This window comes from Callorhinus ursinus, unplaced genomic scaffold, assembly GCF_003265705.2.
Source record: "Callorhinus ursinus isolate GAN/ISIS: 27379988/994484 unplaced genomic scaffold, GSC_fseal_2.0 scaffold64, whole genome shotgun sequence".
Lineage (NCBI taxonomy): Eukaryota > Metazoa > Chordata > Mammalia > Carnivora > Otariidae > Callorhinus > Callorhinus ursinus.
Genome location: NW_027397126.1, coordinates 6,413,975 through 6,441,234, shown reverse-complemented (window position 1 = coordinate 6,441,234; position 27,260 = coordinate 6,413,975). Strand labels below are relative to the sequence as shown.

The 27,260-nt window shown below is 35.0% G+C and overlaps 1 long non-coding RNA gene across 2 annotated transcripts in view; it reads right to left on the bottom strand.

The window, feature by feature from the left end:
• Window positions 1-3,836: 3,836 nt before the first annotated feature.
• LOC141371279 (uncharacterized) overlaps window positions 3,837-27,260 on the bottom strand; it is a 150,894-nt gene continuing 127,470 nt past the window's right edge. For both annotated transcript variants that reach the window (XR_012376099.1, XR_012376100.1), the window contains exon 4: window positions 3,837-4,892. This is a non-coding gene — a long non-coding RNA (uncharacterized lncRNA). The remainder of the gene's footprint in view (window positions 4,893-27,260) is intronic.

The following is a 27,260-nucleotide window of genomic DNA, read 5'->3' as shown; positions in this document are numbered from 1 at the left end:
AAAATTCATTCTCTCAATGCTCTGTCTTCCTTTTTCCCCATTTCAGTGTATGCACTTACCTGCCACAAAGCCTGCTATTATATGTCTGCCTCTGAATTATAACTTCAGGCAATTAAGATTCACAAGGTGCTGAGAGATTTATAAACAAAAGGAAAGAAAATGTGTTCTATTAAAAAGCCAGGAAGTAAGCATCTTCTCAATGAATTATCTAAACCCTATATTCTTCTTTTATTGAGGTCAAAGTTTCCATTATTTGTACAGGAGAAATTTATATCTATAAATTGATATTTCAGATAGTATGACTTTCAGATACTCCTGAGGACTAGTTAAAATGGTGTGCCTATTGGGATATCTGTATGGCCAAATGGTAGAAATAATGAAAGAGTTTTCAGTTTGAAATAACAATGGCTTTGAGTCACCTGTTAAAACATTTCTATAATCAATAAAGGGAAAGCTCAAAGAATAAATTTTTAAAATTGTTATTTTTAGCCAATATACTTTGAGGTTGACTTATTATATAAAGCATGGGAATTTTTATGCACAATGTCTACTGTAGCCAATGGGAGATGTGTGCATTAATTTTTCATTTCTTAAAGCCTGGGGGAGGATCTTACTGGATGAAGGCACTAACTGCTTTATAGATGAAAAAGTCTACCTTCCACTTGCCCTGCACATTTGCTTTTAATGTTAAGGGAACACCTCTCTATATCTTTCTTGTGCTCATTCCGCTTGAAAGGATATTAGAAGAGAATGTACATTACCATGTGTCTTGTAGGCCTCTCCATTCAGCACAAGGTCAACCCCTTAGCATATATTGACCATACTCTCAGTGACAGCACTCCACTGAAGATCAGCCTAATATTTCAACAGACATTTATTTAGTGTCTATTTTAAACCAAAGTTAGTTGGCAATGAGCATTTAATCTGCATTGGGCCTATGGTCACAAAAGTGATCAGACAGAACCGTTATCAGGAAACTCAATTTGACAGGAGAGACAGCCTTCTTAAACTCAAAACAGTACATTATGACATAACACTGCAGGTAAGTACATTTGAATATAGAAGCTCTTAGGAACTTGTTTCTGGGAAAGTCAGGGAAATGTTATAGGAGAGGCTGCATCTGAGCGACGGCTGTATCTTAAAGGATATATATGACTTTGCCAGACTGAGGAAAGTTAGAAAGGAAGAGGAAAAATGTTAAATCAGAGGATGATGATGTACAAGGGCTCCTACACAAAAAACACCTTAGAGTCCTAGGTGGTCTCTAGAGAGTCCTGATATTCTCATATCACAGATGCAGTGTGTGCAGCCTGGAAGGGAGATTTGACCTGCCCAGTCTCACGAAGTAGAGCCAGTAGCTCTCAATTAAGTGTTCTTCTCTGTCCACGCTGCCTCTGTGCAAATAGAAAATGTCACGACATTTAGAATTTCTGGAATACTCCATTCCCAACCTCATCCCTTTTTACTTATTTAGATCCTTGCATTTTAAATCCAGACTGGATAAACAGCCCCATACTCTGATGCATATTTATCACTGTAGAGTGGTGGGAAAAACACAGACATGCACAGCAAGAGGTTTCTTCCCAGCCATTTCGTCAAGTGTGTGCCCTTCATTCTCAGATTCCTGCAGAGAAATAACTCCTTATAGTTACCCTGATTTAAATATCTACTCATTTAGTACATGTAGATACGTTTTAAAATTTGCAGTGTTGAAAAGATAGCAGGCCAAACCATTGTAGCAGGAGTACACCCAGCTCTGTACAAATACTGCCATTTGCTTTGCCATATTAAAAAAACACAGCATTAAAATAAATAATTAAAAATTGGGTAAGCGAAAGAAAATTTCTACTTAAAATATGGAAAAGCTGGCATAGACTATGCCCCAATACATATGTCTTTAATAAATTAATCATGATGCTTAGTCCAATGATTTGGGGAGGAAGAAAACTGACTTTTAGTTCAATTCTACCATTTACCAGAAGTGATAGCCTTGATAACCTCTCAAAATTTCCATTTTCTCACCAGTACACTGAAATAAATAACTACTTGTGAGTGTGAAAATCCAAGAGTGATGTAAATGGAAATAGTTTTTTGAACTACGAAATGTTATGCTGCTATAAGGTATTAATGAAATCAAGATTCATTTTATTTTTATTTTTTTTCTGTGCTTGTCTTTTTGTAATTATTATTATGTTAATCACCACACACTACATCATTAGTTTTTGGTGTAGTGTTCCATGATTCATTGTTTGCGTATAACACCCAGTGCTCCACGCAGAACGTGCCCTCTTTAATACCCATCACCGGGCTAACCCATCCCCCCACCCCCTTCCCCTCTAGAACCCTCAGTTTGTTTCTCAGAGTCCACAGTCTCTCGTGGTTCATCTCCCCCTCCGATTTCCCCCCCTTCATTTTTCCCTTCCTGCTATCTTCTTTTTTTTCTTAACATACAATGTATTATACTTCAAAGATTCATTTTAAAAAATGGTATACTTAGAATTTTAAGTGCCAATTGCCTTATGTGTAATCTATACTTATTTTATTTCCACTTCTTAAATATTGCTGTATTAAATGCTGGCACATTTTTCAAAGTGCTCTGGCTAATATCAACAGATATATTTTAAAATATAATTATGCAAAATAGAAGTTTGCATAAATTCATGGGAAAGCAAATAAATGCAATGTTATACAGTCATCTTAAAAATACATTTTTGTAAACAAATGAATAAACAAAAAGCAGAATCAGACCTATAAATACAGAGAACAAACTAGTGGTTGCCAGAGGGGCAGGGGTGGAGTGTTGGGAAAATGGGTGAAGGGGAGTAGGAGATACAGGCTTCCAGTTATGGAATGAGTAAGTCATGGGGATAAAAGGCACGGCAGAAGAGATATAGTCAGTAATACTGTAGTAGTGTTGTGTGGGGACAGAAGGTAGCTACATTCGTGGTGAGCACAGCATAAGGTTGAACCACTATGTTGTACAATGAAACTAATGTAACACTGGGTTGAGTATACTAAAAAAAAATGTTTCTATGGGCTTGATTTAACTGAGCACACAATGCAACATAACTTGACTTGCATTTGTTTCCTCTTTTATTCATTCAAAAAATATATTCAGCTATTAGAACAAAACTACTTCTTCATAAAATAAAAAGATAATATTCCATATATGTAATTTCACAAACTGCAAAGTGCTTTCACATCCACTCTCACACTGATCCCAAAATAACCTTGCACATTGGAAAAAACCATTCAACACAAAGTATCTTGGTACCGTTATGTCTCTTTTAGAGATAAGACAATGGTGGTGTGGGAGGTGAAGTGACTGGGTCTAGGAGCCAGGTCTCTGCTTTCCTTGTTCAGTGCTCTTTGTCCCATAAGAGTACAGCTTGAGTTAATATCCAGTGTCAGATCAGAATGAGGACTGTGGGGCGCCTGGGTGGCTCAGTTCGGCTCAGGTCATGATCCTGGAGTCCCGGGATCGAGTCCCGCATCGGGCTCCCTGCTCGGCAGGGAGTCTGCTTCTCCCTCGGACCCTCCCCCCTCTCATGCTCTCGCCATCTCATTCTCTCTCTCAAATAAATAAATAAAATCTTAAAAAAAAAAAAAGAATGAGGACTATGTTCCCTCCCCAATGTCTCAGCTGCCCTACTTTTCAGAATTTTGGGATTCAGCAATCCTTATCAAGAAAGTTGACCACCAAGCACAGGTAGATTCATTTCTGGGGCTAAATGTAGGGCAGTTTTCAAATATGAGAACACATTTAGTTAAGATTTTTTATATTAGTTTAAACAGACATCTAAAGTAATTTTCAACAAGTGACACTTTAATGCAGCTTATAGTGTTTTTATTCTATTCAGCATTATAAATATGATATCAAATGCACGTTATTAGCAGGTGTTAAAGGATTCTTGTAATGAGTCACACAAAGCTGATTAACCATCTCCTGGTGATTCATTTGTTTCTGCAACTTCTTTCCTCCTTAAATCAAGTCAGTTTTTAACAACAGTCTCCTTGGGTATGCTTTTTGCTTTTAATGGAAAATAATAACTCTTAATGGATTCTCCCTCACCCCAGAACACCACAGATTCTCATAAGTATGTGAAACCTGTAATTCCCCCCAAAAGCCTGCTACTTCTATTCAATATTTTAAGCCTTAATAGTAGACAGCTTTAAAGAGGTTCTATTCTATAAGGAGCTCCTGACTTTAACATAATATCCTGCAAAGGTTTACGGTAATTGATACAAAATTATACATACAGAAAAAGCAATGAGCAAGGCATAATCTGTAAGAGAGTGGCCTTAATGGTTTTTGCTAAATTATTATTAATTCTCTAAGTTTCAAAAGCAAATACTTCTCTCTTATTGGCCTAATACAGTTCAGCTCAGTTGTCTATAAACCCTAACATGAAGCAAGAGATCCAGTATGATGTGAGAAGTCCCTTCTAGATTCATTACCTACTCAAACTGTTGCCATTAAATAACTTTCAAGACAATATACTTAAATACATATTTTTAGTTGTCAGGTGTTTCTATCAGTTTCCTAGGCTATTGCAACAAATTGCCACAAACTGGGTGACTTAGAAGAAATTATTATTATTAAATTATTGTCTCACAGGTCTGAGTTCTGGAGTCTAGAAGTCCAAAATCAAAGTGTTGCCCGGGCCATGCTCCCTCTGAAGTTTTTATGGGAGGATCCTTCCTTGCATCTTCCAGCCTCTGGTAGCCCCAAGTGTTCCTTGGTTTCTGGCAGTATCACTCCAGTCTCTGCCTTGAGCATCACATGGCCTTCTCCCTGTGTGTCTCAGAGTCTGTGTTTCTTCTCTTCTTAGAAGGACACCAGTCATATTGGATTACATATTGGGTCCATCCTCCTCCAGTATGACTGCATCCTAATATAAATAATTACATCCACAATGACTTTAGTTTCAAATAAGGTCACATTTTGAAGTACTTGGGGTTAGGACTTAAACATATCTCTTTGAGAGGACACAATTCAACGCCCTTCATGTGGTTCAGAATGATATATATATATATATATATATCCAGTGAATATATATATATATATATATCCAATATATATATATTGAATATATATATATATATATTCAATATATATATATATTGTCCAGTGAAAGTACCTCTTTCACTCCTGTGCCTTATTTGCCCAATTTCTACCCTACCTCCAAATGTAATTACTGTTTCTTATATAGAAATTAGGAACTCATTCTAATTTACCAGAAATTTTATTATAGATAGATAGATGTAGCTCTTATGAATGGAAAAGATAGACATCTTGACTCCTAATAAGAGAAAAGCAAGTTAAAACTACTTCAAGTTCCAGTTTTTCAGTTATCACATTGGCTAAAATCAAAAGGCTTGATAATACACTCATTGCCAAAGATTTATGTAAACAGGCATTTTAAATTGTTGCTGGGAGTAGTACATATTCAAGGGAAATTTAGCAATAGCTATCAAAATTTCAAATGCATATATCCTTTGAACAATTCCATTTTGGGAATTGAACCCATAGATGTTTGTGTGCATGCGTGAAATGATATATACATGTGAATTATTTGTAAAACCAAATGTTGCTAAGAATCTAAATGGGAATCAATAGGAAAATGAGTAAGTAAATTTTGCTACATCCATACAGTGGAACACAATCTTGCACAAAAGAAGAATGAGTACCAAAAGCAAAAAAGACCAGAAAGCAACAGGGCCAATCTATAGGAACAGCAACTTTACATGTAATACAACCGCACTAAATTCATATCTATCAATCACTACTCTGAATGTAAATAGACACAATGCTCCAATCAAAAGACATACGGTATCAGAATGGATAAAAAAACAAGACCCATTGATATGCTGCTTACAAGAGACTCATTTTAGATCCAAAGACACCTCCAAATTGAAAGTGAGGGGATGGAGAACCATCTATCAGGCTAATGGACATGAAAAGAAAGCTGGAGTAGCCATACTTCTATCAGAAAACTAGATTTTAAATCAAAAATTGTAATAAGAGATGAAAAAGGATACTATATCATAATAAAGGGGTCTATCCAACAAGAAGATCTAACAATTTTAAATATTTATGCCCCAACTTGGGAGGAGCCAAATATATAAATCCATTAATAAAAACATAAAGAAACTGATAATAATACAAAAATATAGGGGACTTTAATACCCTACTCCAGCAATGGACAGATCATCTAAGCAGAAGGTCAACAAGGAAACAATGGCTCTGAATGACATGCTGGACCAGATGGACTCAACAGATATATTCAGAGCATTTCATCCTAAGGCAGCAGAATACACATTCTTTTCAAGTGCACATGGAACATTTTCCAGAATAGATCACCTACTGGGTCACAAATCAGGCCTCAATCAGTAAAAAAAGACTGAGATCATATCATGCATATTTTCAGACCACAATGCTATGAAACTTGAAGTCAACCACAAAAAAAAAATTTGGAAAGACCACAAATACATGGAGGTTAAAGAACATCCTACTAAAGAATGAATGGGTTAACCAGGAAATTAAAGAAGAAATTAAAAAAATACACGGAAGCAAATGAAACTGAACACATGACAGGCCAAAACCTTTGGGACACAGCAAAGGCCATCATAACAGGGAAGTATATAGCAATACAGGCCTTCTTTAAGAAACAAGAAGTCTCAAATACACAACCTAAATTTGTACTTAAAGGATTTGGAAAAAGAACAACAAAGCCTAAAAAGGGAAATAATAAAGATTAGAGCAGAAATAAATGACATAGAAATCAAAAGAACAGTAGAGCTGATCAACAAAACTAGGAGCTGGTTCTTTGAAAGAATTAACAAAATTGATAAACCCCTAGCCAGCCTTACCAGAAAGAAAAGAAAAAGGACCCAAATAAAATCACAAGTGAAAGAAGAGAGATCACAACCAACGCTGCAGAAATACAAACAAGTATAAGAGCATATTATGAGCAACTATGTACCAACAAATTAGGCAATCTGGAAGAAATGGATGAATTCCTAGAAACATATAAACTACCAAAACTGAAGCAGAAAGAAATAGAAAATTTGAACAGACTTATAACCAGTAAAGAAATGGAATCACCAACAAACAAGAGTCCAGGGCCAGATGGCTTTCCAAGGGAACTCTACCAAACATTTAAAGAATTAATACTTATTCTTCTGAAGCTGTTTCAAGAAATAGAAATGGAAGGAAAACTTCCAAACTCAATTCTATGAGACCAGCATTACCTTGATTCCAAAACCAGACAAAGAACCCACTAAGAAGGAGAATTCCAGGCCAATATCCCTGATGAACATGGATGCAAAACTTCTCACCAAAATACTAGCCAATAGGATCCAATAGTACATTAAAAGGATTATTCACCATGACCAAGTGGGATTTATTCCTGGGCTGCAGGGGTGGTTCAGTATCTGCAAATCAATCAGCGTGACACACCACGTTAATAAAAGAAAGGATAAGAATCATATGATACTCCAAACAGATGCAGAAAAAGCATCCTTTCTTCATAAAAACCCTCAAGAAAGTAGGAAAAGAAGGAGCATAGCTCAACATCAAGTCCATATACAGAAGACCCACAGCCAATATTATCCTCCATGGGGAAAAACTGAGAGTTTTCCCCTAAGGTCAGGAGCACAACAGGGATGTCCACTCTCACCACTGTTGTTCAACATACTGCTGGAAGTCCTAGCCTCAGCAATCAGACAACAAAAAGAAATAAAAGGAATCCAAATCGAGAAGGAAGAAGTCAAACTTTAACTCTTTGCATGATTCTCTATGTACAAAACCTGAAAGACTCTACTGAAAAATTGCTAGAACTGATACATGAATTCAGCAAAATCGCAGGATATAAAATCAATGTACAGAAATCCGTTGCATTTCTATACACCAATAACAAAGCAGCAGAAAGAGAAATCAGGGAATCGATCCCATTTACAATTGTACCCAAAACCATAAGATACTTAGGAATAAACCTAACCAAAAGATCTGTGCTCTAAAAACAACAGAACACTTCTGAGAGAAATTGAAGAAGACACAAAGAAATGGAAAAGACATTCCATGTTCCTGGATTGGAATAACAAATATTGATAAAATGGCTATACTACCAGGGCTCCTGGGAGGCTCAGTTGGTTAAGCGTCTGTCTTCGGCTCAGGTCACGATCCAGGGTCCTGGGATCCAGCCCTGCATTGGGCTCCCTGTTCAGCAGGAAGTCTGCTTCTCCCTCCCCCTCTGCCCCTCCCCCTGATTATGCTCTTTTGTGCATGCTCTCTTTCTCACAAATAATTAAATAAAATATTTAAAATGGCTATACTACCCAATGCAATCTGCACATTCAATGCAATCCCTATCAGAAAACCAACAGCATTTTTCACAGAGCTGGAACACGCAATTCTGAAATTTGTACAGAACCAGAAAAGACCCCGAATAGCCAAAGTAATGTTGAAAAAGATAAGCAAAGTGGGAGGCATCACAATTCAAGACTTTAAGCTGTATTACAAAGCTGTAATCATCAAGACAGTGTGGTACTGGCACAAAAGCAGACATATAGATCAATGGAACAGAATAGAGAATCTGGAAATGGACCCAAAACTGTATGGCCAACTAATTTTTGACAAAGCAGGAAAGAATATCCAATGGAAAAAAGACAGTCTCTTCAACAAATGGTGTTGGGAAAATTGGACAGCCACATACAGAAGAATGAAACTGAACCACTTTCTCTCACCATACACAAAAATAGACTCAAAATGGATGAAAGACCTAAATGTGAGATAGGGAACCATCAAAATCCTAGAGGATAAAGCAGACAGCAACCTCTTTGACCTTAGCCTCAGCAGCTTCTTACTAGACATGTCTCTGGAGGCAAGGGAAACAAAAGCAAAAGTGAACTATTGGGACTTCATCAAGATAAAAAACTTCTGTACAGTGAAGAAAACAATCAACAAAACTAAAAGGCAACCAGTGGAATGGGAGAAGATATTTGCAAATGACATATCTGATAAAGGCTTAGTATCCAAAATCTATAAAGAACTCATCAAAATTAACACTCCAAAAATAAATAATCCAGTTAAGAAATGGGCAGAAGACATGAAGAGACATTTCTCCAATGAAGACATACAAATGGCTAACAGACACATGAAAAAATGCTCAACATCTCTCATCATCAGGGAAATACAAATCAAAACCATGATGAGATACCACCTCACTCCTGTCAGAATAGCTAAAATTAACAACTCAGGAAACAACAGATGTTGAGAGGATACAGAGAAAGGGGAACCCTCTTAACTGGTACACCTACTCTGGAAAACAGTATGGAGTTTCCTCAAAAAGTTAAAAATACAACTACCCTATGACTACCAATTGTACTACCAGGTATTTACCCAAAGGATACAAAAGTGCTGGTTCAAAGGGACACATGCATCCCAATGTTTTAGTGGCACTATCAACAATAGCCAAATTATGAAAGAAGCCCAAATGTCCATCAACTGATGAATGGATAAAGAAGATGTGAGATTTATATATTTATATATATACACATATACAAACAATGGAATATTACTCAGCCATCAAAAAGAATGAAACTTGTCATTTGCAACAATGTGGATGGAACTAGAGCGTATTTTGCTAAGCCAAATAAGTCAGTCACAGAAAGGCAAATATTATATGGTACCACTCATATGTGAAATTTAAGAAACAAAACAGATAAACATGGGGAAAGAAAGGAAAAAATAAGGTAAAAAGAGGGAGGCAAACCATAAGAGATGCTTAGCGACAGAGAACAAACTGAGGATTTCTGGAGGGGAAGTGGGTGTGGATATGGGCTAATGGACCAGGGCACTTGTTGTGATAAGCACTGGATGTTATATCTAAGTGATGAATCACTAAGTTCTACTCCTGGAACCAATACTACACTATATGTTAACTAACTTGAATTTAAATTAAAAAAAAAAAAATGAAGATGCTCTCTAGACAGTTTAGTGCAGTATGTTAGGACACTAACATTGAAATAGCTCTTCTGAGTTCCTCTCACAGCTCTGCCACTTAATAACTGTGTAACCTTGTGTGTTTTGAGGAGTTCCTATTACACTTATAGATTTATTTAGGGAGAAATAATAACGTGCTTTTTTTTTTGACAGTCCCTGTTCAGGACAGCTGTTATTGTCTACCCTCTTTTGTGTCCTTCAAGAGTGATTTTAATGTGTTCTCTTTATATAAAACTTATCTATTATTTTTAATACTTATCCTAAATGTCTTATCTTTTTTTGTTACTATTTTAAATATGTGACTTCTTTCATTATGTCATTCATTCCATTAAAACAACAACCTTACTGGTACTTGTGTATACTTATGAAAGTTACTGATTTCTGTATATTACTTTGTACCTTACTAATTTACTGATTTACGGTACTTTTTGTTTTTCAATTGTTTTCGTTGAGTTTTCTATGAATACAATCATATCATTTGCAAATAGGGATAGCTTTGCCTCCTCCCTTTTCATTTACAGCTGATTTATTTTATTTGTCAATTGTTTTAGTCAGTATTTCCAAAATAACATTAAATAATAATAGTAATAGTAGATATTTGTATCTAGTTCCTTACTTTAGTGGGAATTCATCTAGTATTTCCCCATTAAACATGATGCTGCCTTTTGGGGTGAGATTATATATACTCTGTTATATTATGTTAAAAGCATAGGCACATATTCATATTTTATTAACTGTTTTTTAAATTAAGAGTTTATTGAAGTTTGCTGTGTGTCTTCCAGCAATTTCAGAGTCAATAAAAGCTTTTTTTTCTTAGATCTACTGTGATGATGAGGTATATTAGATTTCCTATTACTGTATCATCCTTTCATTCCTCAAACAAACTACTCACTCCCTATAGGATCTGTTCTTTTAATGTCCTATTGGATTGTTAATATTGTGTGTTGATTTTTGCATCAATTTTCCTAAATTATCTTGGTCTATAGTTTTATTTTATATGCCAGTTTTTGTAATTTTGATATCAGTGTTAAAATAATTTCATGGAAAGTAAGTAGCTTTTGGCTCTGTTCATTGTCTATGTTCGGAACTAAAATAGTTGCTCTTTGAAATTGAAGGGGGAGACGAACCATGAGAGACGATGGACTCTGAGAAACAAACTGAGGGCTCTAGAGGGGAGGGGGGTGAGGGGATGGGTTTGCCTGGTGATGGGTATTAAAGAGGGCATGTACTGCATGGAGCACTGGGTGTTATACGCAAAAAATGAATCATGGAACACTACATCAAAAACTAATGATGTAGTGTATGGTGATTAACATAACATAATAAAAAAAAGCTAGATAGAATTTGACAGTGAAATCATCTGAACTGGATATATTTTTGTGTTTTTTGTCTATTGGCATAATCATAGTTTTCTCATATTCTATGGAAATTAGTCTGTTGCAGTTTTCTATCAATTGTGTGGTCAGTTTTGGTAAAGTATGTTTTTCTAGAAAATTATCTATTTTATCCAAGTTTTCATATTTATTGGCATAAAGTTGAAAAAATAGTTTATTATAGTTTTATCTGCTCATATGATTATTTTCCAATTATCACTTTTCATTTTTTTAAAGATTGTATTTATTTATTTGACAGAGACACAGTGAGAGAGGGAACACAAGCAGGGGGAGGGCAAAGGGAGAAGCAGGCTCCCCGCTGAGCAGGGAGCCTGATGCAGGGCTTGATTCCAGGACCCCAGGACCATAACCTGAGCCTAAGGCAGATGCTTAATGACTGAGCCACCCAGGTGCCCCTCACTTTTCATTTCATTCACATGAATGCTTTCTCTCTTTTTCTTCTCATTAGGTTAGCTAAATATTTGCCTATTACTTTTAAATCAACAGATCATAATTTAGAATTTTTATAATTTACATTTTATAATCATAATAAACCCTATTGTTATTTTTCTAATTCATTCATTTTTGCTCTTATCTCTGTTAATACCTTCTATTTTCCTTTTGTTTATTGTTCTTTATCTAATTCAGTCAGATACTTATTTCAATTATCTTTTATTCTTGCTTTTTTACCAACATATATTTTTAATATTATGAATTATCCTCTGATCACTACTTAAGCTGTACCCTACAGGTTTCTTAAAAGAGTTTCTGAAAAATTTTTATCGTTTTACTTAAATTTGAGACATAAGTTTCCTTGTATTTTCTGTAATCAGAGAATATCATCTATTTCTAGTTTTAGTTTTTGGAATTAAAGAGACTCAATTTGCAGCATTATATACTCTTCATTTTGTGATTATTCCATGAATACTTGTAAAGGGTATATAATTAGGTATCTAATAATCATGTGTTTGCAATTTTGCCTTGGGTCTGAAATATTTAAAGAGGGGGACTGTCTTTTTCTACTCTTGCTAACATTTATCCCTATTTTGTAGTATCTTTTTTTAACATTGTTATCAGATACCCCCAGCACAACATAAGCTCCATGAAGGCAGAAATCATATTTGTCTTACTGAAAACTGTATTCTTAGCTACTAGAAGAATTCTTGGCATATAGTGGGAGTTTGATCGATACTTATTAAATGAATGCATATTCCTAGAAGTAGAAATTTTGAGTCATAGGCAGTTCGTTCTGGAGGCTAGGAAGGCCTTGGAGGCTAGGAAAAAGGAACCTCATTAGGTATTTCCAATATAAATCTAAGACTGTGAAATTGGCTTTTGGACATACAGTGACAATGATTGCTATTTGTGAGTAAAAACCTTATCTTTCTTAAAATCAGTGAATTTACCTGAGCATATGGACACACAGCTAAAGATTAAATTTCCCACTCTCACTCTGAATTAGGTGTGGCCGTGTCATTAAGTTACCACCAAAGAAAGAGGAGTGGAAACAATTAGTGTAAGCTCTGAGTTACTTAAAAAAAAAAAAAAAAAGAAAGAAATTGCTTATTGCGCTACTGGGTATTTACCCCAAAGATACAAATGTAGTGATCCGAAGGGGCACATGCACCCCAATGTTTATAGCAGCAATGTCCACAATAGCCAAACTATGTAAAGAGCCTAGATGTCCACCAACAGATGAATGGATAAAGAAGATGTGGTCTATATATACAATGGAATATTATGCAGCCATCAAAAAATGAAATCTTGCCATTTGCAACGACGTGGATGGAGCTAAAAGGTATTACGCTAAGCAAAATAAGTCAATCAGAGAAAGATAATTATCCTATGATCTCAGTGATATGAGGAATTTGAGAAACAAGACAGCGGATCATGGGGGAAGGGAGGGAAAAATGAAACAAGATGAAACCAGAGGGGGAGACAAACCATAAGAGACTCTTAATCTCGGGAAACAATCTGAGGGTTGCTGGAGTGGAGGGGCCTGGGAGGGAGGGGGTAGCTGGGTGATGGACACTGGGGAGGGTATGTGCTATGGTGAGCACCGTGAAATGTGTAAGACTGATGGATCACAGACCTGTACCCCTGAAACAAATAATACATTATGTTAATTTAAAAAAAAAAAAAGGAAATTACTTGCCCTGAGCTGCTTCTTTTTGCTTTTCCCATGAACTGGATTAGAGATATGATTATGAGCCAGTCTTGACCTTGCAGGATAAGGTCTTCTTTTTTGCTCTTATAACCTCTAAAAGTGTTTGCACATTTTTGCAATGCCATCTAATTTTTTTCAAATTTTAAGTAAAAAAAAAAATGTAAGTAAGGAAGAGATTTAATTTCTGGCATGTTTCAAATGTTGATGTTTTAAAATAATTACATCAACTTGTAAATTTGTTCAGTGGAATCTAAATACCTTAAGCCATCCATTTTCTACTGACCCTGAAAAATACAGAGAATTTGGGGTCACCCAACACTGTTGCTGCTGCTGTTAGATCCAGTGCCCATGAGCACTGTGTGGCCAAGGTTACTGGAGCATAAGCTGACATATGACCCCTGGAACTGCACTGTCAAACAGAACGCAGAAGCCTAGGTCATCCGGTCTGCTTGAGACTTTCTCAGAGGTACTACCAGAAACCTAAGAAAGAAAAAAAAAATGCATTCTCTCTTTCTTTTGCCATCCAGTCTCCCCTGTGCCTTCCATAAACTCAACCTAAATGGAAGCTAACCGGCAAGAAAACCTGAGAATTAGTTTTTAAGTGTCCAACATTGTGCGATACATGGAAATCCATGGGAAATGAAGCTGAAAGCAAATGAAACTGTCTAGCACAGTCTACACATTTGTTTGCTTAGCATCCATTCTCATCTTTATTCCCATATTTGAAGTTAAATAAAACAGAACTAACAAGAACATCATGCTTCTTTCTAGTAACTATTCTTCATGGAGACAAAGATGCTCTCACATACACTCTTCCCCATTAAAACAAAGACACGGAATCCCCATACCAATACAGAAGATGTTAATTCCTCTTCTAGCTCAGTAATAATCCCACCTACATATTTAATCTAAAATTTAAATTGTAAAATTAACCACTACCATTATGTCTGAAGTAAAATAATAGGGAAAATAGAGAAAGAAAATATTTATATAACAAGTAAGGAAACTCCTATGTCTAGCTACTATATCTCTTCTTTCCTTAACAGTCATGAGGCCATAACTGATATTTAAAACTCCATTTGTCCCCCACCTATTCTGTGTTCCCTTCATGTTTAACCAGCCCCTCTGCTGATTGGAGTTTTTAATGGGCCATTATTGCCTTTTACTAATTTTTACTATTGGACATGGAAGTACTAAGAGACATTGATACTCTGAATCAGTCACTCCAGCAAGGAAGTTAACCCCTCCTATATCTGTCAATTCAATGTCATTAGCACCAAATATAGTCAGGTGGCAGTCTCATCTTCCAATTCAATGAAATCATTGTGTCTACTACTAGAAGCATTCATCCCTTGGAGATTAAGACCTCCAAATCAATAGAACTTAGAGTTGCCAGAATAGGAAGTAAAAATTCCACTCTTGTGTTATTAGCTGTGTTGATGAGAGGGGCCATTCCAACTTGTAACCTTCATTCATAGGTCCTTATTAACAAAATGGTTTCACTGCTATTTCAAAAATATCCAGTAAATTCTAGACACTATGTTGATTTGAAGTGAGCCATCATCCATTTAAACATATATGAACAACTATTTTGTGTAAGCAAGATATATGTATCTTTACTTTTTCTCCTGAATATAATGTTATCATTCCATTTCTGTCATGAGATTTTATCCTAATTAAATATATTTTATGTTTGAAAGTCATACTCCTTTGATTTTTTAATACCCTATGACTCAATGGGGAAAAACTGAGAGCTTTCCCCCTAAGGTCAGGAACATGGCAGGGATGTCCACTATCACCATTGCTATTCAACATAGTACTAGAAGTCCTAGCCACAGCAATCAGACAACAAAAAGAAATAAAAGGCATCTGAATTGGCAAAGAAGAAGTCAAACTCTCACTCTCTGCAGATGATATGATACTTTATGTGGAAAACCCAAAAGATGCCACCCCAAAACTGCTAGAACTCATACAGGAATTCAGTAAAGTGGCAGGATATAAAATCAATGCACAGAAATCAGTGGCACTCCTATACACCCACAACAAGACAGAAGAAAGAGAAATTAAGGAGTTGATCTCATTTACAATTGCACCCAAAACTGTAAGATACCTAGAAATAAATCTAACCAAAGAGGCAAAGAATCTGTACTCAGAAAACTATAAAATACTCATGAAAGAAATGGAAAAACGTTCCATGCTCATGGACTGGAAGAACAAATATTGTGAAGATGTCAATGCTACCTAGAGCAATCTACACATTTAATGCAATCCCTATCAAAATACTATCAACTTTTTTTAAAGAAATGGAACAAATAATCTTAAGATTTGTATGGAACCAGAAGAGACCCCGAATAGCCAGAGGAATATTGAAAGAGAAAAGCAAAGCGGGTGGCATCACAATTCCGTACTTCAAGCTCTATTACAAAGCTATCATCAAGACAGTATGGTACTGGCATAAAAACAGACACATAGATCAATGGAACAGAATAGAGAGCCCAGAAATGGACTCTCAACTCTATGGTCAACTCATCTTCGACAAAGCAGGAAAGAATGTCCAATGGAAAAAAGACGGTCTCTTCAACAAATGGTGTTGGGAAAATTGGATAGCCACATGCAGAAGAATGAAACTGGACCATTTCCTTACACCACACACAAAAATAGACTCAAAATGGTTGAAAGATCTCAATGTGAGATAGGAGTCCATCAAAATCCTAAAGGAAAACACAGGCAGCAACCTCTTCGACCTCAGCCGCAGCAACTTCTTGCTAGACACTTCTCCAAAGGCAAGGGAAACAAAGGCGAAAATGAACTATTGGGCCTTCATCAAGATAAAAAGCTTTTGCATAGCAAAAGAAACAGTCAACAAAACCAACAGACAACTGACAGAGTGGGAGAAGATATTTGCAAATGACATATCAGATAAAGGGCTAGTATCCAAACTCTATAAAGAACTTCTTAAACTCAACACCCAAAGAACAAATGATCCAATGAAGAAATGGGCAGAAGACATGAACAGACATTTTTCCAAAGAAGACATCCACATCGCCAACAGACACATGAAAAAGTGCTCAACATCACTCGGCCTCAGGGAAATCCAAATCAAAACTTCAATGAGATACCACCTCACAACAGTCAGAGTGGCTAAAATTAACAAGTCAGGAAATGACAGATGTTGGTGAGGATGCGGAGAAGGGGGAACCCTCCTACACTGTCGGTGGGAATGCAAACTTGTGCAGCCACTCTGGAAAACAGTATGGAGGTTCCTCAAAAAGTTGAAAATAGAGCTGCCCTATGACCCAGCAATTGCACCATGGTATTTACCTCAAAGATACAAATGTAAGGATCCGAAGGGGTACGTGCACCCCAATGTTTATAGCAGCAATGTCCACAATAGCCAAACTATGGAAAGAGCCAAGATGTCCACCGACAGATGAATGGATAAAGAAGAAGTGGTGTATATATATACAATGGAATATTATGCAGCATTCAAAAGGAATGCTTGCCATTTGCAATGATGTGGATGGAACTGGAGGGTATTATGCTGAGTGAAATAAGTCAATCAGGGAAAGACATGTATCATATGATCTCACTGATATGAGGAATTCTTAATCTCAGGAAACAAACTGCGGGTTGCTGGAGGGGTGGGGGGTGGGTAGGGATGGGGTGGCTGGGTGATAGACATTGGGGAGGGTATGTGCTATGGTGAACACTGTGAATTGTGTAAGACTGTTGAATCACAGACCTGTACCTCTGAAACAAATAATACATCATATGTTAAAAAAAAAATAGTAGGAAGAGAGAAATGAAGCGGTGGGAAATCGGAGGGGGAGATGAACCATGAGAGACTATGGACTCTGAGAAACAAACTGAGGGTTGTAGAGGGGAGGGGGTGGGGGGATGGGTTAGCCTGGTGATGGGTATTAAAGAGGGCATGTATTACATGGAGCACTGGGTGTTATACGCAAACAAGGAATCATGGAACATTACATCAAAAATTAATGATGTAATGTTTGGTGATTAACATAACAAAATAAAAAAAACACACACACAAAAAAATACCCTATAACTAAACTCTTAAGTTTTAAAAACCGCATGGGGCATAAGTTGTCATTACAAATTTTAGTGCACAGTTGATCAAAATAACAAAATTAAAGTACAAATTTGATAAGTTACAATTAAACATGAAAAGGACAATTTAATTGGAAATATATCTCTTAATGAGATGTATGGAACATTTTTTCAAGTAATTCTTTTATCTGTAAAAGAAAGAAGTCACTTATCAAATGAATGTCATTTTTGAACCCTCAATGAAATAGGGCTCTGCATCTATTTTTTTGTGCCATTGTTTGTTTTTTATAGATATGTTTTCTTTTTTTTAAGATTTTATTTATTTATTCATGAGAGAGAGAGAGAGAGAAGCAGGCTCCCAAGGAGCAGGGAGCCCAATGCAGGACTCGATCCCAGGACCCTGGGATCATGACCTGAGCCGAAGGCAGACACTTAACCATCTGAGCCACCCAGGTGCCCATAGATATGTTTTCTAAGAAAACTTGAACACCCAATTATTTAAAGTTCTTCTGAGTAATAAGCAAGTAATTTGTCAGCTGAACACTCCAATGTGTCTCTTTCAATTTTGTTTTAAGTAAGGAAATGAAAACCACCTAGTTTACAAAAGAATTAGCTACTCAGACTTCTCATTCATCAGTTTCTCAACACTACCACCAGTATTTCACGTTGTCTCTCCATTTAGTGCCATTTACTATGGGGCAATGAACCATAGTAAAATAGGGTTGGGAAAGAGGCATGCCTTTCTTTTGTAAAGTAGGATAGGGAATCCTGAAAGGAAAGGTATAGGGAAAAGTGCTATGTAGGAAATTAAATTGATGCAAAGGTGGTTTTCAAGTTTACTACCAAGTAGGTCATCTCAGAAATCATGGAACATTGGGTCACCTGGATGGCACAGTCAGTTGGGCATCGGACTCTTGGTTTTGGCTGGGGTCATGATCTCAGGGTTGTGGGATCAGGCGCCACATTGAACTTCATGCTCGGAGGAGGCTCTGTTTGGGGTTCTCATTAAAAAAAAAAAAAAAGAATAACAGGGATTTGGTATGATTAAGGAAGAACAACTGGCAAAAGCTTCCTGGTACTATAAAATGCTCTATCTGGGAGACATGATGGGGTGGGAGTGGATATGCCTGGCCACAGCTGTAGCTTGCCAATTAACCTGCTGAGCAGCTATGAATTTGGTATACATTTCTTTAGTAGAACACATATAGGATCATGATGGAATCAAACTGGGTGTCACCAGTGGGTGGCCAATTTAAAGATGGCATAGCTGTTGCCTTAGGGGTGATATGATTATAAATTATGACTTGGTCCTTTGATCCCTTTCTATCTATAACTAGTTTTTTTTGTTCCATCACAAAGATATATTTGTATCATATTGTTAATGTGTATTATATGTAACTAACTTACATGCTTTTGGTATTTAACAAATATTACATTCTATGTCTCACAAGTTACTTGCTTACCCAGTATCAGTATCTAACATGTATATAATTTGTGCCTATATATTATAAACTACTATCTTACTTTCTACCTTTAACACTCCTTATGAGTTTTTTCCATCATTTTGTTTGCTTTTTATCCCATTAATGAAGGAGAGATTCCCACCTTCGTTATTGAGAGAGCTGAATACACAACACCTGACACTGGATAATAGCAGCTTATTAGTCACATATATTCACAGCCCAAGAAAGGAGGACACCACATGCCATGCAGGAACACATGGGGGTTCCATTCAGGAACAGAATTAATAACCAGCGACTGTGGAGAGCAGGTTTTGTAGTATCAAGAGGGTGGGATGCTCCAGCAGGAGGATGTGATTGGCTTGTTTGAATAATGCTATGAGCTGTGAGGAAACAGAAATGTGCAACTGAAGGATAAGCAGGAATTGTACCTGGTTCCCTTGATAGGACTTTTGTTTGGTTAGGGGACCTTATCCACAGGAATAGAGAGGGTAGTTTCAATTGGAAATTTATTAAATCCATTCAGTAATTCAAACATTATCTTCAGTATTCAAAACATTTTGGACTACTAATGTTAAACAGTTTTCCATGTATCATAGCGATAACTATGGATACACATTTTTAATTAATCATTTCTCTAGATGTTGATTGCATTTGTCTAATGTTATTTAGGAAGTTTGTGGCCTTATAAAATAGAAGGTGTTCTTTAAAAACAAACACATTTCTAGCTCTACTTCTAAGAAATTGCTGTGTTCAAAAATTGATGAATAATGAGATGATAAGAAAGTAAGGAACCTCTACATGTCTGTATGAAAATGCATTATGCAAATCTAATTGCAGTTAATTTCTGTATTGGTAACTTTCTGCTACTGTGATCTTACATTTTTTAGTTGCTTAACATTTTATTTCCTTCAGGAGTTAAAAGGTTATGAAAATATACCCTTCTGAGGAGTGTACAGAGTGGTTTATTTATGTTAAACAAGGAATGAAATGTAAAAAACCAAGTCTATCAAAAAGTTATATTATAATTGATGATGATTAAATTCACCTGATTAATGTCAAGATGCACTAATCATTTTGTCCCTTTAATTCTTTCAGTGTTTGCTTAATTGCATTTTTTTAAAGGAAATGGAATACAAAGTGACTACTGACATGATTGTGGTTTCAATTTTATTAAAATTGCAAGTTTAAACATTTATGACAATATAAGACCAAAGAGAACAAGTCCCAAGGTGGAAAACTGATTTCTCTTTTCACTGATATTCCGTGCATCATCAGCAAAAAGAAAGTGATGCCCACAAGCTGGCATATTTCTTCCCTTGAAATTTAATAGTTCTCAGGTCCTTCATTCAGTCATCTGTTTATTATGACCAAATGTGGAGGAACGTAATAGGAGGTGGTTCTGCCAAAGGATCTGCCATATTTAAGACTTTTAATATATACTACCATGTCTCTCTACAATTGTGGTGTATGAACAGCCTGGTTGCTCTAGTCTTCACCAACGTTTAGTATTGTCTTTAAAACTGTTTTTGGCTATTTCTCCAGTTAAAAAGTACAGTTTATGCTGTTCTAATTTGTACTTCTATTATTAGTATTTAAGTATGGCATATTTCATATATGTTCTTTCTGACTTCTACCTCTATTTATTATTTGAATACAACTGTATTCTAACTTACAGCAACATTTTTATATTAATATCTTGTAGGGCAAGTACTGTCTGATTAACTTTTGATTTATTCTTGGCTGTGGTGAAATATTTTTTCCAGATAAACTAGAAACTTTTTGTTAATTCTCAGTTGGTATTGAGATTTTTATTGGCATTTCTTCACTTATACATTAATTAGAGAATTGAAAGTTTTTAAAACAGTCTTCCCATGTCAGGAGCATACCTTGACTTTACATTCAAATTATCCAAATAAAGATACACCCCCACACACATGATACTTCACATTATGTATATGATACTTCACTTATTTTCTTAAATGTGTCACTAAACATCTTATAATTTTTGTTGTTCCTAGTATGTTTTTAAGTGATTTTTGTGTGTGTATCCATAGTACATACCTTTGTAGTAGTTCTAAGAGATTTTCAGTTGATGTTCTTGAGTTTTCTAGGTAGAAAGTACTGCTTATGCAAATAAAGATATCATCTTCTCCTTTCCAATTTGTTACTTTTCCTTCTTATTTTATTATATTGATTGGAACTTCCCAGACAATGTAAAATAATAGAGGTAATTATCAGAATCTGTATCTTTGATTTTCAGGATAAAATTTCTTTATTTTCTCTGGTAAGAAAGGTATTCACCATAGTTTTAAGACAGATATCCTTGATTATGTTGAAAAATTGTCTTCTATTTTATGAGTAGTTTTATTCAGGAAGTAGTACTGAAATTTATTAAATACATCTTGATTGATTTATTCATAAAATTTTTAAGCCTTTATGACTCATGTATTTTTATTACTAAATCCACTCATATTAGAATATAATTTTAAAATAAAAAGTTCAACATGGTAAATTATTTTTATTCTATTTCTTTATTCATTTTCTTAATATTTAATTTATTATTTTTGTATCTAATATATATGGGTGGTATTGATCTATGGCTTTATTTGCATGATATCTTTTTAAGGTTGTTACTTTTACAAGTGCATTGGAAAATATCCATTTCTCTTTTTATTCTAGAGGACATTATAGGTATTGGGAAATATATATAATTTGAAGCTTGGTAAAATTCAGTGAGCAAATTATTCAAGTTCAGGGCCTTTAATTTTATGAGGTGTGCATTTTTTTCCACTATAATTGGTGTATATAGGCAATTAATTTTTATTGAGTCTATGTATATTATGTATATTTTCCAGAAAATTTCCCACTTGAGAGTTTTGAATTTATTAATATAAACTTATATATAGTAGCCTTTTGTATTTTCTTAATTCCATGTATATGGTTGGTATTTTTTATTTTTTAAGAAGGCTCCATGCCCAATGTGGGGCTTGAACTCATGACCCTGAGATCAAGAGTTATGTGCTCTACTGAGCCAGCCAGCCAGGCACCTTTATAGTTAATATTCCTAATTACATAATTTTTGTTACTTTTTATTTCTTTCTCTGATTATTTGATTTCAATTGGCGTATTTATTTTCTTTTTTAAAAACTTCCCCTGAGCAGTAATGTCATGGAAATGGTGGAGTAGAGAGTAGACAATTACTTAAAGCCATACAAAGAAATAAAAAACTCTGATATAGGTAAATATAAAAGCCAGTATTATTGTGTTTTTTGTTTGTTTTCTTTTTGTTCCCTATTTGATTAAAGATAAAAGATAAAGATTAAAAATAAAAGACAAACCATACAACATCAGTTATGAATTTATGTTAATAGGCACATTATTCATAAAGGTATATTTTTGTAACAACAACAACATAAGGGGAGGTGGAGGTGTATAGGAGCAGAGTTTTTATATACTATTGAAGCTAACTTGGTATCACTCCAACATTGGTTGTTATTAATTTAGGATGTTAATTGCAATCCTCATGGTAACACAAGAAAATAACTGAAATTATACACAGAATAGGAAATGAAGTGAGAATGAAAACAGTAGGCTAAAAAAAATCAGTCAAATGAAAAAGAAGGCAGTATTAGAGGAAATAAGGAACAAAAATATATGACATATAGAAACAAATAGCAAAGATGGAAAAATGGTGGGAATATGTCCTTCTTTATCAGTAATCACTTAAATATAAACCACTTAAGAAACAGAGTCTGGTAGAAAAGATAAAAACCGTGGTCCTAATACAGTCTGTCTAAACAGACTCACTTTGCATCCGAAGTACGAATAACTTGAATGTGCATGGATGGAAAAAGATTTCATGCAAATAGTAACCAAAGAGTATGGGTGGCTATGCTAATAACAGATAAAATAGACTTTAAGTCAAATTGTTACAAGAGATAAAAAGGTCATTATATATTGATAAAAAGGTCAAGTCATAAAGAAGATATAACAACTATAAACATATACACACCATACAGTAAAATCCCAAAATATATGAAGCAGACATTGACAGAATTGGAAGAAGAAATAGTTTTAAAATAATTGTTAGAGACTTAAATACCCCCACTTTCATTAGTAGATAGAACATATATACAGAAGATCACTAAAGAAATGGAGGACTTGAACAACATACAAACCTACAAGACCTCACAAAACTATATAGAGAACCCTCCACCCAACAACAGTAGGATACACATTCTTCTCAAGTGCACATGGAACATTCTGCATGATAGACAATATGTTAGGCCACAAAACAAGCTTCGATGAATTTTTAAAAGATTAAAATCATATAAAATATTTTCTGTGACTACAATGAAATGAAATTAAAGTAATAACAGAAGAAAACTGGAAAAAAAGTAAGTTTTAAACAAGCAGTAGGTCAAAGAATAAATCACAAGGAAGTTAGAAAATACTTAGAGACAACTGGAAACAAAACCACAACTTACCAAAAGCTATGTGAAGATGTTCAGAGGGAAGTTCATACATTAAAAATTCCTAATTTGGGGCACCTGGGTGGCTCAGTCGGTTAAGCGTCCTACTCTTGATTTCAGCTCAGGTCATGATCTCAGGGTCATGAGATGGAGGCCCTGCATTGGGCTCCAAGCTCAGTGCAGAGTCTGCTTGTCCCTCTCCCTCTGCCCTTCCCCCACTCGCTGTCTCTCTCTCTCTCTCTCTCTCTCTCTCTCTCAAATAAATAAATCTTTTAAAATAATGCCTACATTAAAAATGAAAGAGATCTCAACCAAATCTTTCACTTTGAGTAACTAAAAGAAGAGTAAATTAAACCCAAAACTAACAGAAGGAAGAATATAATAAAGTTTAGAGTGGAGAGAAATGAAAAAGAGAATAGAAAAAGAAAAGAGGGTCTAGGACACCAAAAGTTGCTTCTTTGAAAAGATCAACAAATTTGAGAAATCTTTAGCTAGACTGACAAGGAAAAGAGAGAGAAGAGTCAAAGTAATAAAATCAAGAATGAAAATAGAAACATTATTATTAACCTTAGAGAAATTAAAAGATTATACTTTTACATAAATGGAGAATACTACCAACAATTGTACAACAGAAATTCAGATAACATAGATGAAATGGATTAATTCCTAGAAACATATAAATTACTAGTATTGACTCAAAAAGAAATAAAAAATCTAAATAGACCCATAGGTTTATAGTTTAGTAAAGAGAATGATTTAGTAAGCAAAACTGAACAAAAAAAGTTCAGAACTGTATTTCTTCATTGGTGAATCCTACCAAACATTTAAAGAATTATCACCCATCTTCCTCAAACTCTTCCAAAAAATGTAAGAGAACACACTTCCTACTCCTTCTATGAGGTCAGCATTACCCTGATAACAAAATAAGACAAAAACCCCATGAGAAACCAGAACTACAGACCAGTATCCCTTAGGAATACAGATACAGAAATCGTTGACATTATTACCATCTTATAATGTTGTTTAGTGAAGATGGGGACTACACTTATTGTGGTGAGCACTGAGAAATGTATAGAATAGTTGAATCATTATATTGTATACCTGAAACTAATAAAACACTGTATGTTAATTATACTTCTATTTAAATTAAAAAAGAATAAATTAGCAACACAAGCATATTACCTAGGCAAATGTCAAAATAGACCAGAAGAAATAGCAAAAGGATTTAACATGGTTCTGGGACTGGGGGCATGAGAGGTAAGGCAGAAGCCTGACTTTTTTTGTTATTGCCGTTATAATCTTTTTAACACTTTCTAATTTTCAAAAAAATCTATATTTTAATACTTATTTTGATAAATTACATTTTGAATATAAATAAGCTTTTTTAAAAAAAGAAAAAATCCTCAACAAAATACTAGCACACTGAATCAAACAGCATATTAAAAGCATTATATGCAACAAACAAGGGAAATCTATCTCAGGAATGTAAAGGTGGTTCAACACAGGAAAAGCAGTATATGCAATATACCACATTAATAGAACCAAGAAAAAAAACCCACAGGATAAGCTCAATTGATGCTGAAAAAGTATTTGATAAAATCCAAAATCCTGTCATGATTTAAAAAAGCACTCATAAAACTAGGAATAGAACTTCCTCAACATGATAAAGGCCATTTATGAAAAACCCACAGTTAATATCTTACTCAATGGTGAAAGATTGAAAGCCTGCTTTACCCGTGCTGTTCAACTTTGTGTTGGAAGTTCTAGCCAGAGCAATTCGGTAACACAAAGAAATAAAAGCCATCTGAGGGAAAGGAAGAGGTAAAACTACCTGTATTTGTGGATAACATGATCCTATATATATATACAAAATACAAAGAATTCCTTAAAAAAAAAAAAAACATGGAGCTAATAAGTCATTTCAGCAAAGTTGTAGGATACAAGATGACCACACAAAAAAATTGTCTTCCTATACATTAGCAATGAACAACCAAAAGGGAAATTTTTTTAAAAACCCAAATCTCCATTTAAAATAGCATCCAAAATCGGGGCTCCTGGGTGGCGCAGTCAAGCATCCAGTTCAGGTTGTGATCTCAGGGTTGTGAGACTGAGTCCCATATCAGGCTCCATATACAGTGTATAGTCAGCTTGAGATTCTCTCTCCCTCTCCTTCTGCCCCTCCCAATCGTGCTCTCTCTCTCTCAAATAAATAAGTAAATCTTTTTAAAAATAATAAAAATATAGCATCCAAAATAATAAAATACCTTGAAAAAAATTAAGGAGTTGAAAGATTTGTGCACTGAAAACAATACATTGCTTAAAGTTAAGGAAAACGTAAATAAATGGAAAAACATTCCATGTTTATGGATTAGAAAACTTAATATTGAGGTCACAGTACTATCCGAAACACAGTAAATGCCATCCCTATAAAACTGGCTTTCATTTGTATTTTGTTGACGTTTTGCACTTGCATTCACAAAATATATTGATCTATAATATTCTTTTCGTGATTTTTCTTCTGAATTTAATATCAGGGTAGTACTAGTCTCAGAATGAGTTGGGAATTGTTCTCGTACTTTTTGAAAGTTTGTGAGGAACTGGTATTAATTCATATTTAAATATTTGATAATTCACCACTGAAACCATTTTTTTCCTGCACTTTTCTTTGTAGGAAGTTTTTTTTTATTATTATTATTACTATTTCAGTCTCATGCTCATTATAGGTTTATTCACATTTGATGGTTCTTCCCAAGTCAGTTTGGTAGTGTGTCTTTCTCAAATCTGTACATTCAATACAGGTTATCCAATTTTTTTACACATAGTTGTTCATAATATTCTCTTACACTCCTTTGCATTTTTGTAAAGTCAGGAGCATTGACTCTACTATATTCCTGAGTCTAGTAATTTGATTTACCTCTATATTTTTCTTAGCCAGTGTATCTGAAAGTTCATCACTTTTATTGATCTTTCCAGATAACAAACATTTAGTTTTGTTGATTTCCTCTACTTTCTAATTAATCTCTATTATATAAATTTCCATTCTAATCTAGATTATTTTCTTTCTTCTGCCTGCTTTAGGTTTTTAAAAAAGTTTTTATTTAAATTCCAGTCAGTTAACATACAGTGTAATATGAGTTTCAGGTGTACAATACAGTGATTCAACACTTCTACACATCACCAGTGCTCATCACGACACATGCGCTCCTTAATCCCCATCACCTATTTCATCCATCCCCCTACCCCTTCCTCCCTGGTAACCATCAGTTTGTTCTCTACAGTTAAAGAGACTGTTTCTTGGTTTGCCTCTTTTTTTCCCCTTTGCTCATTTTTTTCATTTCTTAAATTCCACATACAAGTGAAATCATATGGTATTTGTCTTTCTCTGACTTTGCCTAGCATAATACTTTGTAGCTCCATCCATGTCTTTGCAAACAGCAAGATTTCATTTTTTATGGCTGAGTAATATTCCATTATATATATATATATATAACCCCTCTTCTTTCTCTTCTTTATCCATTCACCAGTGGACCGACACTTGGGCCGTTTCCATAATTTGGCTATTGTAAATAATGCTGTAGTAAACATCGGGGTGCATGTATCCCTTTGAATTAGTTTTTTTGTATTCTTTGAGTAAATACCTAGTAATGCAGTTGCTGGATCATAAGGTAGTTCTATTTTTAACTGTTTGAGGAACCTCCATACTGTTTTTCC